Here is a 12,840-nt window from a genome sequence, read left to right on the forward strand (position 1 = left end):
AGCAAGCATTTAGGCATCTCAGCTAATCAAAGGAGATTGAGATATTGATGTATTTTTTCATTATCAACCATAAACCTCCCCTACCCACTCAACAACTAAGGTGTATGTGATGTTTGATTCCGAGTGCAAACTAATTGTTTTCATGTTCATTGATTTATATATATCGTCACTTCAATAACTTCTAGAAGATTGTGTCTCAGTATATATGGTGTGTTGTTGATTGCACCATATAAATTGTTATCATGCTTGATTGATTTTTCTATTTTTTTTACTTATCAGGTCCAGAGACCACAATTGTAACATGATGCCCGCAAATATACCTCTACCACTTGGAATACTATAGAGGCCACAACGAAAAAAAAGAGAAATTGGATCTTGATCAACTTGTACAATATTGTGTCTTACAATATAGGGTGTGTTGTTTAATTGGGCCTTAGTATTTGTTATGATGCTTGCTGGATTTATCTATGTTGTGGTTTTTACTTACTTGGTCAGGGACGGAAATTGCAACAAGAGGCTTCAAAGATTACTCCACTAGTTAAAATACTAAATAAGCTACAGAACAAAATGGCATTTTGGCATCTCAGCTAATTGAAGAAGATTCATATATTCATGTCATCATGTTTCATACGCAACCTCAGACCTCCCGTGCTCTCTCAACAATTAAGGTGCTAGTTCATCCATCATGGCATGCCTATGTATGTTGGGTGTGTTGTTTCACAACATGTGCAAATTAATTCTTACCATGCTCATTTGATTGATCTATTTTTCGCTTTTACTTACCAGGCTAGTAACAGAAATTGCAACAACAAGATTGCAAATAAATGTCCACTAATTTTATCGGATGTCCCCGAAGGGACTATCTCCACTAGTTTAAATACTGAAGAAGTTGCATCAAGAATTTTGGTGTATCAACAAACCGAAGGAGATTCAGATCTTGATCCCTTACTTAACAAGAAGCCACAAAATTCCCCTGCTCTATTGAAAGGTAAGTCGCTAGTTCCTCTATCCCATCTTGCCTTATTTTATGAAACAACTAGCCACAATAGAGCTACCGGAGAACCTAAATGACGTAAAACAGAACCCTTCTTATGTGGAAAGCTATACTTCATAAGTTCATATAGCGAGTCGCGGTTCATTTAGCAAGTTGTACTATCAGGTGCTTATATGCATCTAGGTTAGCCTTGTTTCATGATGACCACACACTGATTGTAGATAACTAGATATAGATGTGCGCCTTGGCGCACGACCCCGTGAAATACATCTCGATTTACATTTTGTGTAATGATGTAAAAATAACGTAAAAATTTGCATTCCAACATGTAGTCTTCTGCTAATTTATAATCGATAGACCTTCATAAGGAGCACATTCGGGCGGCAATATAGAAGTGTTAAAAAGAAGTCACGCGAATTTTACACCGTCGCATAATTCAAGAAGGCACTCAGCCTTACAAACACCAAGCTTTTGTAGCATAAGGTGGAGTAATATTATATAATTAACCCTAACTACATTTGCATTTGGACTATCCTACTATATAGTAATTTTTTTTGAGATATCCTACTATATAGTAAATATGGGCATAAGTGTTAGAATTAATTCTATATATGTATATGTTTGTCGCATACCAGACGAACCGCTGCAGTCTGTACCAAGAAAAAGAAAAACCCTGACCGGTACCCGTACTAAACCAAGTACTTGACCCAAACCGAGCCGAACTGCTGAAATTCCTTTGGCTTGGTTAAAATAATCCGCGAGTTCGTCTACCTCGTTCAGGTTGTTGTGATTTGAAGCCTTGCTCGACGGTTCCCTAAAATAGGTCTTGCCCAATGGTCGGCGGCACCACACATTAACACTGCAAGCTCATCTGTCGCCGCTCTCGATGATTGTGTCGTCCCGCTCGCTCCCTGCATGGTCTGGTCTGGGGTGTCCGCCGGCCCTCTTATCAGCACCGTCGTGGTCGTGGGCGCTAGTTCGCCGCATCATCTCTTACAGTCCGTCGCAAGGACCATTATGTACTGATGTTAATGTCGCAACAACCAGTTGAGGCGTGTAAAGCGAAGGCTGGCCGTGAGCGTTAGTCCACTGCATCACCTCTTCCCACCACAACAGCTGCAGGCTCGGAGGAAGGCGGTCTTCTGTATCTTGTTTTGGTTTGTTGGAGTGTAAATGTGTGTGACCATCGATCTATGTAGATGTATTGGAAATCAAAGTTGTAATTGTATCAATGAAATGTGAAATTTAATCCAATGTGTGAATGTGTGATCCCTTACAGAACTGAACCGTATGTTTTGAGGCTTCCTCTTTCTAGATCTGAACTGGAATATATGTTTTCAGACTTGAAAACCATTATGTTACAGCCATGTCTCCAGCCATAGCCTAGCACTGAATTTCAACAAAATAATTCAAGCCATACAAGCATGCATTCATAGTTTGTCATCATCAACTAAAATTCAACTACTCAGCCATTCGAGTCTGGCACTGAAAAGCATAGGGTAAAAGTAGATAAGCTTGCAGTTGCTTCTTCATCTTGTTCTTCTACAACTTAATATTGAAGCAGCAGCAGTGATATTGGCTTCCTTTCTACATTTTTGCTTGGCTCCAGGGATTTTGCATGTAGTAGCTCTCACTGGATCCATGTTTGATGACGAAACTTGTGAGGATTGAGCATGGGCATTAGATGACAAAAACAGAGCCAAGTTGAACTGATATTTTAGGACTTTGTTCTCTTTCTCTTCTCCGAATGTAACAAGTGCTGCAAAAAAACAATCAGTTAGCATGAGAAACTCAACTATTTCAACAAATAACTTTTTTTTGCTTCTTTTCCTCTGTAAAAGTTTCATTTAAAGTTTACAGTCGCACTAATGTTTAAAGTCTTCTTTGATAAAGATTTCTTGGTCTTGATGTCTCACTTATGGCTGGGAATGCTCTGTTTCTACCTATATGAACACTCGTAATAGTAGCCGTTAGAAAAGTAGTACAACATTAGCTAGTTGGAACCACAAAAAGTTCATGAACAGTCTGCCTAATCCTGACCAGTTGCAACTAACCAGAGAGAAAAAAAGTACTTAAGCGTTTGAGTAATTCAATATGCATAACATATTGTCTTGAATCATTCCGAGAACTCTTAGAAAAACATTAAAAAATTAGGATTATTTGGTCAAGCTGGGACCAAAATAACCGGAAAGGGCTTTAGGTAAATTCAAACATAAACACCTTGAAGCACAAAAAGAGAAGAACCAGAGGAAAATCCATTGTATATGTTCGTTAGAGAACCATTAAATGTCTACCTAATCCATCCAGTTGCAACTAACCAGAGAGAATAAAAAAAGAACAAGACCTTTGAGTAATTCGATGTGCATAACATATTATCTTAAATCCTTCCAAGCACCACGGCTTTCTGAAACTGCAGATACTTACTGCAGCTTTCTGAAACTACAGATACTTACTGCAGCTCCTTTTATAAACTATCATGGCATACCACTCATTTGGCGATGAACCATTATTCAGCATTGGTAGGGTATGTAACTCCGTATGAAGATACTATATCAAAGCGACTTAATTCATCATAGATTCTGCAACCATGAATATACTCCTTTTCCGGTTACCCTCACGATTTGCAGAACCCATAAAATGCAATGAGACCTTGCACTATTAACAAAGCTGTTTTAGTAATGAATGCCTAAAAATAATAGTAATGCATATAATATTTTGCAGTGGATCACAGTAAGGTAAGAGTATTTTTGTTTCAGTGGCAAGCTGATATGATCATTTTATCAACATGTTATGATCATCAGTATAATTTTATAAGAAATTTTAGAGAGATCTAAGAGTAATATGTTGGACCTACATATTGTACAACAACCTCAGACATATTAAGCCACCAGAAGCCATTTGAAGTGATAAGTAAAGGATAAAAATATCAAACATAAAAAGATACTGCAACATATGCATAGGAAATGAAAGCAGAGTAGACAAAAGCTCATAATTCCCTAAGAAGACACTTGCTAAGGGGCCCGACTTTTCTCTAGGGTGACTTGCCAGGCATATTGTTCTTTAAACCAGCAATTGTTCAGGCATTTTTAGGATGATTTGGTAATGAGGTTCAAGTTAAATAGTGTTTGGTGAAGCCGAAGTACACGGACCCGAACAAGTATAATTGAACCAACACAACAACTGGAGGCAGCTGCTAGTTGTAACACAAACATAACTTTCTTAGTTAATGTTCTCTGTTTTATAATACATGGTCGATAATTCTAGTAAGCATATTTTGAGTGGAGTTTATAATTGGTTCATCTACTCAAAGCACACACAAATATGCCAGATCTCATAAAATGGTATTTAAAGCACACGCTAGAAAATAAGCAGCATCGAAGTAGCAGCATAACATCAACATTACGGAATAAAAGAATCTGATTCACCTTGACACCTGGGATAACAATGCAATAAGCATTAGTTCCCATTAAATATTCTCATAAGATTTTCCCCTAAAACGTAGCAAGATCAACTACATTTTGAAATAAAACCTTCAAGTTGAAAATATTATCCCACTAACGTCAAACAACCAGCTGTAATACATAGATCAACTACAGTTTTAAATAAAGCCATCTAGACATGAGAGTATAAATTATACAAGAAGCTACAACCTCGAACTATCATGTCGTAATCAACTCATATTGTCATACATATACTTTGGCAATCAAATTATAAAATATACAACTTCATGTAAATTAAACAGACTTGTCATAAAAAATCACATGATTGTTTTCATCGTAAGAAACAGTAGGCTTCTCACATTCCATATCACTGAAATCAATATAACAAAAAGTGCTTATTGAGAAAATCACTTCAATCATCAGACCACTACCATTGCAGAAAGCATCTTCTCACATTTCGTATCACTTTAATCAATACAACAGAAAGCAAAGGGTAGCAAATAAAGAGGTAATATGTGCAACAATCTGAACTCATTATGCCAAGTAAAATTCATATACCTGCTGCAGATTTAATATACACATATGCACCAGTGCAATGATACACTTTGTCGAGCTCGACATCGAATAATACATGAAGAGTAAATCCTGACAATACGGAATCATAGTCAAGCAATCGGAGACAGGCTCGGTTTCCTCACCTGACAATACAGAATCAAAAGCACATGCTAATCAGTGGTGTGTCTCGTTGGCTCAGTTTCCTCTCGGGCAACAATCTCCAGCAAGACAACAACCTGCAAAGAAAATGGAACAAAGCAACTATGTCAAGCAAAAAGCAAAAGAAACAAAATTTTGATCATGTGTGAAAGTAGAAATTGAAAAGGCACGCAGGAAAGGATAAAGAGGAAATTAAATCAGTGAATGGAAGCACAGTAAAAATAAACAAAAAGCGAATGGATTAACTAAAAAAGAAGAAAGAATTGGGGTAAAATCAGGGCAGAGAAGAAACTAAGAAATAGGATAAAATCTCAATTGCTGCACCATTAGGCCTACGATTGCTCTCGCTGTAGCAGCAACACATATGCAGGGGTAGTAGTCATTGTAGGTCTTACTTTCGTACTCTACTGCCTAGACACCACAACAATAGCTACTTTCAAAAGGGAACAACGTCAAATCAGGGACCGTGAAAGGTACAGCTAGTTACAAAGATATATTTAATGGGGTTGTATGATGTATCCGATTGGTAACATAATCATCAAGTCCATGTCCCAATTGTAGAAAATTGAAGGAAATGCTTCTGCAACGCCAAAACCGATCATTCCAAAAAAAATCTATGAAAATTGCTATGCTCACTGCAGTGATTTGCAAAGTCTACGCACACTACCCAACAAACCAAACGAACATTAAGGTATCTCTACATTTATGAGCCGTATTCAGAAGACAATGTGCAAGCATTATGTTTTCCCTCCATGACGCTCACAGAGTCCTTCCTAATTATATCAAAAGTAAGTAAAGCAGTATATAGATCAATCTAGAGCAGACATATAAGAATGCCAGAAATGTAAATCAAGCTACATCTGAAACACTAAATGGGACTAAAAGCAAGCACGAATCACTGATTCCATAGTAGTCCAAAAACAGCCGAGGGGAACATGGGTACAGAAAACATAAATATTTAAGATCACTGTTAGCATGTAGCTCCCAGTTTTCTCAATATTATGTTCATCTCTCCTGAACCCAGTTTTCTCAATATTATGTTCATCTCTCCTGAACTGATCATTGGTACTGAAAAAGTGGATTACAATGAAATGCCACACACAGCTGAACTGAGACCTTAATAATATAGAAACAATAGAAGAATCAATAATCAGAAGGCTGAACCTCAACAATAGAAGTTTCATACCTGCAACTCCTTGTAATATATGGAGAGAGAAACTCACTGACAGAGCATGTGAACAGTCAAAAGAGACTACCTGTCATCGCCATGTCACTCCAGAGAGCTTCGATGTAGTGAGATCAAACTGTTGTGTGATTAAGGGATATTATTGAGAAAACTGATCAGGGATAAATTACAGGCATTAGAAAGAGAATAATCAAGCAGATTCAAGAGAGATATTCCTTCTTCCATAAGCCTGCAAAACTGCTGCTAATATCTTGCATTTATTGACCATAGCCACTAACCATCAGTTGCTATTTGTGGTACAGATTGCCATATGGTACTTAAAATAAATGGATGAATATCCTCTTTTAGATGATACATGAATTTACATAATCAATAGTTGAGGAAACACATGACATCAGATGCATTTCTTCATATTATTTTGGAGGTCCTAGTCTAATAGCACTACGAAGCATATTACATCCACTGGTAGAAAGACCATGATTTCTTTGAGGTTTACATAAAGTCCAAATATATATAGCAGGAAGTTGGATAACTGCAACCTATTTAGAGGTCATGAGAACAATTATATATGACAATTCTTATGCTTCAATAGGGAGAATCAAATACAAGGACAAAACGCTCGCTCACCTCAGATGATGTGGCCGGCGCCACGGGCATCTTTAGATGGTGGTCAGCGGTGGAGTTCATCACCATGGGCGCAGATGAGTTGAGAAGATGGCACTGCTCCTCAACGCGGAGGCAGTTGGCTGCTGACCTGTGCCCTTTTTTAGACGAATCGGGGTTGAGCATGACACATTAGAGACCCCATCCCCCGCGGTTGTCCCTCTGTCCTGCTACTGCTACTGATAGGATGGCAAACAAAGGATACATTAAAGAAAAAAATTAGCACAAATATAACCAGATTTTCAAAAAAGGTGTATGTTCTAGGACTAAATCAAACAGTTCAGAATTTGTCAATTTTGTCTCTCAAAGGCTCGATACGTACCATGATAGCGGAGAAAAGAAAAATACCTGGTGATCCACATAGGCTAGTACATTCCGTATTAACTCAAGTAACTCAACTGCATGATCATATAAGGCTTGAAGATAATCACTTGTATATGTAACTTTGTAGGGCTCCCATCCCACCCACTGGACTATCTCTTGCATGTGGTCAATATATTAATTTTTTTCAAAATACAAGCAGGGAGCATACGATGGCCCTAAAATTCTACTTTTAACTAACACAAGCATATAATTTAAGGTAACATGGTTACAATGATCTGCTCTAAGGCAAGGCGAAGTGAGACGGGGCATCACATAAGCAAGTAACAAGCAAACCTCAGGCTTTCATCGAGCAAATTTTTGATTCGTTGATTGCACCTATCATAAATACGAAATAAGAGTATAAACCAAGGTAAGCATCAGTTCGTACCAGAACCAAAGCATACACTCCCAGTGCGGCTTCGCTCGACGCCGGCCGCCGTGGACGAAATCATAAAAGTAATAAGACAGGAAGTAAGAAATTGTAACCAATTGACGCGAGGAAATTTACTAAAAACACTGACATGTTTAGCTAGGTAAGACTAAACTAAACTTAAAGAAATCTGATATACGATATAGAATAAATAAAACTTTAATCTCTCCATAAATAAATATCCGTTCATTTTAATTATTTGTATCAAATTACTAATCTAAGCCTACAATTAGATATCTGGTTATTCCTAGAGTATTCCCATCGACTAATTTGCAGGAATAAAACTTCCATAAATAAATATCCATTCATTTTAATTATTTGTATCAAATTAAAAATCCAAGCCTACAATTACATATCTGGTTATCCTAGAGTGTGCCCATGGACCAATTTGTAGGATGGCTGGGACCTCGTGTATAGAATATTGTACATCCACTCCCCATGAGGCTTCACGCGATCTTGGTCGCCAGCAAGTTCCTCTTGATGCTCTCACTGGCCAATGCATAGAGAGAGATAATGAGCAGAGGGGAATAATTGGCAGAAGGTTCACCTTAGCAATATATGAATCGGAATTGCTCGCCGTCGCACACAGCTGAAACCTCCCCAAGCAGCGCCGGCCGCCCCTGACCGGCAGGCTGCGAGTCAAGACCCCATGCCCTCTGCAGGGACGACCCACACTCCTACTGTTGGGGAGGCAAGGGGCGTGAGAAAAAAAGGAGAGGCAGGGATTCCAGAGAGAGGGGAGAGGAGACCTGTTATGTACTGTAGGCTCTGCCTTGGACGCGAGGCTGAAGACGATGGCAGCGCCATGGAATCCGTCAGCTTGCTCCCCTGCGGTGAAGACGGCGGCGCTGCACCTTCTTCCCTGCCTAGTGAAAAAGGGGAGCGATGGAGGAGGGGATCCTCTCGCTGGCCGCCCAGACGCGACGGAGAGGAGGCTCACGAGCGGATTGGGGGAAATGCGGCTAGGGTTTCCTCCGTGGGATTCCCATGGCCCTGCCTCGCCGGATCTGACGAAGACGAGGCGAGCGTGGTTGTGGCAGGCAAAGCCGCTCGTCCTTGCCTCACTGCTCGTCCTTGGACTTGATGACCTAGAGCGGGAGGACGCGGGCGATGGTGGCTCGCCGGAGAGGAGGCCGGCCGAGGCGGGCATCGGGAGATGGGGAGGTGACGACCCTGCTCCATCTCGAGCTCCTCGACGGATGCACGGAGGAGATCTGCCGGCGAGGTGGGGAGACGAGGCTTGGGAGGAGGAGAAGGGCGGGTGGTGGCCTAGGAGGTGGAGCGGCGCTGGGCAGAACGGGATTGGGGGGAGGAGGACGGGAGGGGATTGGTAGGAGACGCGCGAGACGATTGGGAGCGAGACACCGGGCCGAGCGGGCTTTTCGCGACCCATGGATAAAACATGGGTTCGCGCGAGGGCCTCGCGCCCTGGACGGAACGGCCGGTCGAGATCGCGCCACGTCAGCTCGATCGGACGGCCGAAAATCCAAACGTCTGTGAGAGCTCCATGAGGGTGCAACAATTATACCTTTAGATGATGCTATAGGAAACGGTCCTTAAGAACATTGGAGTTTTTTTTCGAAATGGTGTATGCCCCGGCCTCTGCATCGGTTGATGCACACATCCTTTTATTAAGCAATGAAATATTCAAAATTTACAACTCAAGGATCAACGAGGGTCGATACAAAAATCAACCATCGAAACAATAAAAGACTACAAAGTACACTAAGCATCTTGTAATCTCTTAACAGGCCGCCAAGTAGCCTGATAGAAAATATCCCGGACAACCATTTGAAGACGGTTGCATCCAGAAATCACTTGCTTGCGAACAACGACATCAAATATTTTGGAATCACCCAGCCTCATAGGCTCATAACCAAACGTATGGACCAGATGTGAAGCATATGGGCAACTTGAACTGGAACTCGGACTGGTATTGGGGCCAAATGCATGTTTCAAAATTCCTATTATGGTAGGCACAATTTCAATTTAAAGTGTCTCCACAATTTTCGTCACACTACTCTCCATGAAAAAAAATTCATTCACACGCAGAGCAACATTTTGCTTTCACCTAGTTGCGATTGTGCAAGTTGAGCTGATATTTTAATGGTGTGATGATGAGGTTTGAATTGTGGATAAAAATTTAGCTTGTATATCTGAACAAAAATGTTGGATTGCTAGATGTGACACGTGCCAACCAATGGATGCATGCTCACGTATACACCCGGTCACCAGTCTTCTTTCGATACAAAGTTACAAACTGAAGGCGCCAAAAGAGGTGACGGGTGCGAGAGCAGCAACATCTTCTTTTTTTGCCACCGTTCGTTCGTCGGTGGAGATCTAGTGCTGAAGTTGTTCCCGCAGCTTGCGGCTGCGGATTCAGATCTGGCATTCTGGCAGCGTCCCCGTCAAAATCACCACGCTCAGGCTCCTTCTTCGTCGTAGACTCGATGGGCGAGGGAGCCTATGGATCTTCCCTTGCTTGTGATCTCACCAAACGTTGAGGAGCAGTTAAGATAAGACAGTGCGGTAAGTTTTGCCCCATTCAAGCTGCTTCATGTCCAAGCTCGTGCCCGCATTCATGGCGCCCCGCCCCCGCGTCCGTGCTTGAAGACCTCCTTCGCATTCACTCATCCGAGTCCTCGCGGGGCACCCCGTTCCTTGATACCTCCGCTCGACGCAAGGGAGACAGAGAGGCGGACTCAGTCTCCCACTTTGCCATCATTGCCGAGCAGGTGCATTCAAGCGAGCCTAGCAACCATGAGCCAGTGGGTAATTCCGGTGATGGCTGGAAGCCAGTAAGATCTCCTTATTGGTGGAGAAAACAACGCCCCATCCACCATCATTCAAGAAGAAGGTCAATGCCTACACGCCCCCTACTTTGTCAAGCCTCATAAGCACATCTGTCAACGGTGCTTGGAGAAGGGCCACCATGCAGCGGAGTGTCATGACCCCATCAAGTGCTCTCATTGCCGTAGTGGGCGGCACCGAGCCCTTGACTTCAAGCAAGACCGGACAAGCTCCGATTAGGGCTCCTCTTCGTGCGTCCCTGCTCCATCGTGCTCATCTCATCAGCCTTCGCTCCATGGTGCTCGTCTTCATCCACCTCAGTTGCGAGAGCTCCAGTGCATGGCTCTGCATCGACATCGTCTTCAAGGTACGACTCGCCCTCTTCGTCTACTTCCGAGGTTGGCATGCTATGCATTGGAGACCCCACTGCAGCTGGCTTAGGTACACATTCTCATCCCTAACTCGCGGGATATGCTTGTCTACGATGCTCGCACTACAACACACCATGTTTTGGCTAACGGTTAGACACCATCAACGAATGTAAAAATACCGTCACAGACATGTGACACTGGCGGTTTAGAAATCTGTGGGCCACGTCATGTCACAAATGGCTATAGTGACAGTTTGGCACGATTGTCATGCATCCATGATAGCCAAGTCCAACCCCTCAGCCCGCCTGACCCAATTCTTCATGACAGACTAAACCTTCATCGGGGTAGTCCCCATGTCGCCGAACACCCTGTCAGGCGTATCAGGCTAATGATTTCATTGTTAGTACGGCCACGTGAACATCATTTTATCATCTAGCATGATGTCATTCGTGGAGTGCCATGCTACTTCCACGACACGCCTTCCTAGGTTAACATGTTGCAACCTACTAGGTGGACATGTGTCACATGCGGTATTTGCCTTGGGGACCAGTAATATGGCGACACCTGAGTAATCCACAGAATAACACATGGTCATCTTGTCCAGTCACACCGACCATTGCTCGGACGGTAGGTGTCGCAACGATAGACCGACAAGCCCTACTATTAGCATTATATCTTCAATGATCCCACATTTTTCAGTGGGCGAGTATTACGTGGCAGTCCATTTGCAATCCGGCCAAGTTGGCTCGAATACAGCTAGGCTAGATTGTGGTGCGGTCCATCCAAAATCTGGTTCGGTCCTTGATAGTTGATGTGGGCTGGTGTAACGGTGGCCCATTCACAACTCATTTTGGTCGGGCAATCGTTAGGCCGTAGCTAATGCCTAGTCGATAGACCGTACTTTAGGTGGCCCAATTGAGATCCACCTAGCCGATTCACATCATATTGTGCAACCGCAAATTTATGGGTTTCAGTCCATTAGTGACTCAACGTTTTAATCAATATGGTCCACAAGAAACTTACAACAATCGACATAGCCTATATATAGATAATACAATACTAATTATAGGCATACAATACATTATGCATTATTAGCATTGTCTCTCCATTTGCACACAATCACAATTTACCGTGCACAATCGCACCACAAAAAGTAGCAGTTTAACATGCACCATCGCAACGCCAGGTGCGCAAAATGAACAGTTCAACACACAGCATCAGACCATCATTTCACTATATGATGTTAGTTCGAATTTCTACCTTTCCTCGGAAATTGTCCACAACCTTGCCTACAAGTTATCTTGGTCATGTTTAGTTATTTGTACCTTTTTGTACACTTGATCCAGTTCATGGCAAAATTGTTGATAAAATCAAGAAGCTCTGTAACAGTTATTTTCTCTCTATTTCTCTCTCTCCAGTTATGCATTATGATTGATCAATATATGTGGAGTGGGCTGATGTGTAACCGCTTCGTTGTGAACAAATCTAGAAATTATGTCTATAATTAGATGACTAGAGCATATTACGCACCACGGAAGAAGCCTGGTGACCGGGTGTATACGTAAGCATGCATCCATTGGTTGACACGTGTCACATCTAGCAATCCACTGTTACCATTATTGTTGGGTTAGCAAACCACATCAGCACTAATAACACTTCCAAATCACGTAGGACACACCTTTTTGAATCCAAATAGTGGATCAGATGCACTTTCAAATCACGTAGGACCCACGTCAAGTACGCTTAGCGATGGATAAGATAATATCAAGACAACAGATCCAATTGACGAGAACCAGATCTCAACGCAAATCGTGTGGCATCTAGAGGGTGGTCACGTATACCCCTAGTCACCAAATCCCCTCTCAACTTTGTATGATCATTGTAGATTT

General features: G+C 42.0%; 1 long non-coding RNA gene across 1 annotated transcript; it reads right to left on the reverse strand.

Annotated features, from left to right (window-relative positions):
- Nucleotides 1-5,779: 5,779 nt before the first annotated feature.
- Nucleotides 5,780-8,071, reverse strand: LOC127317622 (uncharacterized). Its single transcript, XR_007861315.2, has 3 exons — nt 7,749-8,071; nt 6,962-7,170; nt 5,780-6,452 (listed from the first exon to the last, which is right to left on the reverse strand). It is a non-coding gene; the product is annotated as an uncharacterized lncRNA (long non-coding RNA).
- Nucleotides 8,072-12,840: the final 4,769 nt, after the last annotated feature.

The sequence above is a fragment of the Lolium perenne genome, chromosome 1 (assembly GCF_019359855.2).
Source record: "Lolium perenne isolate Kyuss_39 chromosome 1, Kyuss_2.0, whole genome shotgun sequence".
NCBI lineage: Eukaryota > Viridiplantae > Streptophyta > Magnoliopsida > Poales > Poaceae > Lolium > Lolium perenne.